A 3734-nucleotide genomic window follows, 5' to 3' on the forward strand; every position below is an offset into this window, starting at 1 on the left:
CTCTTCATCTAACACCCCTACTCCTATCTATCTGGAACCTGGAATCTATTAGGGATCAATGATTAGACCCTTTGAGACAAATTGTTGGGTGACCCGCTGCTCAAAATCACAAATCACTTCATGAGAGAAAGGGAAGGCAGTCTTTGGAAAGATATAGTACATGTCTACTCTGTTCTATAGGCTTGCAATGAGTCTGGATCAGCCTGAGAGCCATGGGCGGTGATAGGTTAATGACTAATGCAGGTACAGATCGAGGTGGCTCCATGTCTTGGATAGTGCAGGATAGGGCACCTGTTGTTCATAGGGTTGTTATAAGTTATAGTCAGCTTGATGGCACCTAAAAGCAACAGCAACAACAACAATGGTTCTGATAATACCTTATTGGAATATAAACTCTTTGGGGAAAAGAACAGTTAAGCAATTTTCTTAAAATCTACCACAGCATATTTATTTATTTAAGCCTCTTATTTGGAGTCAAGACCTCATAGAGGTCCCTTCTATTTAAAGACAGGCCCTTGCCTCCATTTTGTAGACAATGTGAGGCAGCTGGACTCTGTATTTTGGTTGAGTGTCCTGTGAAATGTTTGGTTATTTTTCTATTTAAGCCTCTTGTTTAGAGTCAACAAGACCTTGACCTCATAGTCAGCCCTTGTATTTAAAAGTCGGCTGGGCACTTAGGCCTGTGGCACTTGGGCTTCATGCTATTATATTTTGGAGAAAGATTCTAAAAGGTACAGCACTCTTTTGTCAATATGCTGTACTGAGGTAATGTGTGTTTGCTGTGATGCAGAATCTTGTGCTATTTGCAAAGGATGGGTAGGGTGTGTCAAATGTTATAATGGCTCTCCATGGTGGACAGTGTTTTGTGGATCTCCCAGTTTAAGACAGGTTTGGGAGCAGAAGTGGCAACCACTTCCTGACCCACATGCCTCTGGAAACTCTACGAACTTGGAGAAATGATGATAGTTATAGAAAGGCTTCAGGACTTTTTTCCTAGGGTCACTAAGAGATGTACTTAATTCAATGGTGATCAACAGCAACTACTACAGAATAAGCTCAGTGAAGGATACTTATCAGGAGTCAGTATCATCAATGCTTTCAAATACATTGAATTTATAGGTAACCTGCAGAACAGACTATAACTACCCCATAGAGTTTCCAAGGCTATTGGTGCCTTTGAATTACGGTGTTGGAGAAGAGAACTAAGCTTTAAAAAATCCCATGAACTTCAAAGGAAGTTAATTGTGGATCCACGTAAGATGAAGTTGTTGATAGTTTTAATCTTTTCTCCACGTATCATGATGTTACCTATCGGTCCAGTGATAAGAATCTTTGTTTTCTTGACACTAAGATGTAATCCATACTGAAGGCTGAAGATTGCAACCTTCAATATAAACTGACTCAATGGCACAATGGCAATATGGAGTTCCTTAATGGTACAAATAAATGTCTAACATGTTTGGCTGCTACGTGTGAATTTGGTGGTTAACTTCAACCAGAGATAGTTTGGAAGAAAACCAGGAATCGACTTATTCAATAACACCACTAAAAACTCTATTGAGAATGGTTCCACTCTGACACCCTTGGGATCACTGTGAGTCATAATCAAGTCAACAGGAACTGGGTTAGAAGTGTCAGTGCAGTTTCCTGATCTACACAACAGAGAAACATACCGCTTTCTGGATTTGTATTTCAAATATCAGGAGGGAGAAGGGACAATAACTGGTCATGGACCTGCTCCACAATTCAATCCTGCAGTAACTGATAGAGATTAGCGATTCCAGTCTTTAAGCCTGATAGACAGTTTTGCATGTGAACTGGGTTTTAAGGGTTCAGAACAAAAACCCATAAAACCTCCTTAACCTGTACACACAAACAAAACAAAACGGTTGTATTATTGGTTATAATTTTGTTAAGAATTTCTGTGGTAATGTTTATGGGACATATTGGTCTATAGTTTTTTTGAGGGAGGCGGTGTGTGAGTGAGAGAGAGAGGTTTTTGCCTGGTTTTGGTATCAGGGTTAGGCTTGCTTCATAGAATGATTCTGGAAGTGTTTCTTCCTTTTCTTTAATGAAAAAATTGAGATGGAATTGGTGATAGTTCATCTCTGAATATCTGTTAGGTCCTGTAAAGTCAAGTATGGCTTATGCTTAGGCCCTGAAAAGGCATAAACAAACATTAATAGACTTAAAGAAAGGAAGAAACGACACAATAGTAGTAGAAGATTTCAACACATCATTCCCACAAAAAGACAGGAAAACTCTAAAGAAACTCCATAACGATGCCTAAGGATTACTATAAAATCAGCCAATTTGCTCTCATGGACAAGAGACTTCAGAAATTCAAGATGGATTCAGAAGAGGTCATAAATAAAGAATATCAGCCATTGTCAGGTGGATCTTGAAGGAAGGCAGAGAACACCAAAATTATGTTTTCTTGCATTTTATTAAAGGTATTTGACTGTGTGGGTCATAATAAATTATGGATGACAGTGAGGATAATAGGGATCTTAGAACACTCAATATGCTTATGTCAAACTTGTCTATAGACCAAGAAGCTGTTGTTCAAACAGAACAAGGAAACACTGTATGATTTATAATTTAAAAAAAAATTGTTTGTCAATTGCATCTGTTCTACCTACCTATTTAATCTGAATACTGACCAAATTCTTGGAGAAGCTGGACTATTTCAAGAAGAATGTGGCCTCAGGATTGAACTACAATTTATCAACGAGTATTATGCAGATAAAATCTTGCTTGTAGCTAGTGAAAAGGAGTCGTAGTGCTTTCTGCAAAAGATTAAAAATAGCAGCTGTGGGGTCAGAAAAGCCTGGGAAAGGCCTTGGGCTGGAAATATTTTAGTATTCTGTTAATTTTAGTTAAGAGACCCTCGTTAAAATATCTTGGCCAAATATTGTTTCCCAGTCTATGGGATATTTTCTCTTCCAGATTTTCTTGTTTAACAATGTTTTAATATTAGGCAGGTACACTCTTCCCAAGAACCAAATTTAAGAGGTTTAGGAGAAATTATTAAATTTGTGTATATTGTGCTGTAGATTATTTTCAAGAACTGGAAAAATTCTTCTTAGTAGAAACATGTTCTCTTCTTAATATTTGGTATGACTAGAATATATTGTTTATGTAACTATTTAAAATTATTCCATTTCTTAGGGCTATAAGAGGATCTCTTTTTTTAAAGATTGAATAGATATTAATATCCAGTTCAACATACCATGTGGTTTCAGGCCAGAAATTGCACTGGAGAGTTCTGAAAAAAAGAAAAGAAATGTAAAAAAACTAAAGTAGGACAAAGAGTTATTGCCAGAGTGTGCAGACTCCTGGCCTAGAAGAATCTAGATTTGCAGAGAACAGAATAGGGGATGCCAATAGCAAACTCTGGATAGCACAACAGAGGCTGTGAATTTGGAATAGGCGAAAATGGCCGATAATACATGACACGCACAGCCCAGATTCACAAAGAAATGGATTCTTCAGATATAGTGGCTCTCTGTGAATAAAGATGCTACCTTGTCATATACAGTCATGTTTCTTCAGGGAAATACATGAAGCTCTTAAAGAGATAAAATAAAGCCTAAGGTTGTGAGCATTCCAAGTATCAGTTAATGAGCTAAGATACTTTTTTTTTTTTGGTGAGAAAAATTTATATTTAGAATTAGCCAGCTGGACTCAGTTTAGATGATCCCAATTTTGTTGGCAACATCCAAAGCATCATA

This window comes from Elephantulus edwardii, unplaced genomic scaffold (genome assembly GCF_000299155.1).
Source record: "Elephantulus edwardii isolate Elephantulus edwardi_28Jun2011 unplaced genomic scaffold, EleEdw1.0 scaffold00186, whole genome shotgun sequence".
NCBI classification, from domain to species: Eukaryota; Metazoa; Chordata; class Mammalia; order Macroscelidea; family Macroscelididae; genus Elephantulus; species Elephantulus edwardii.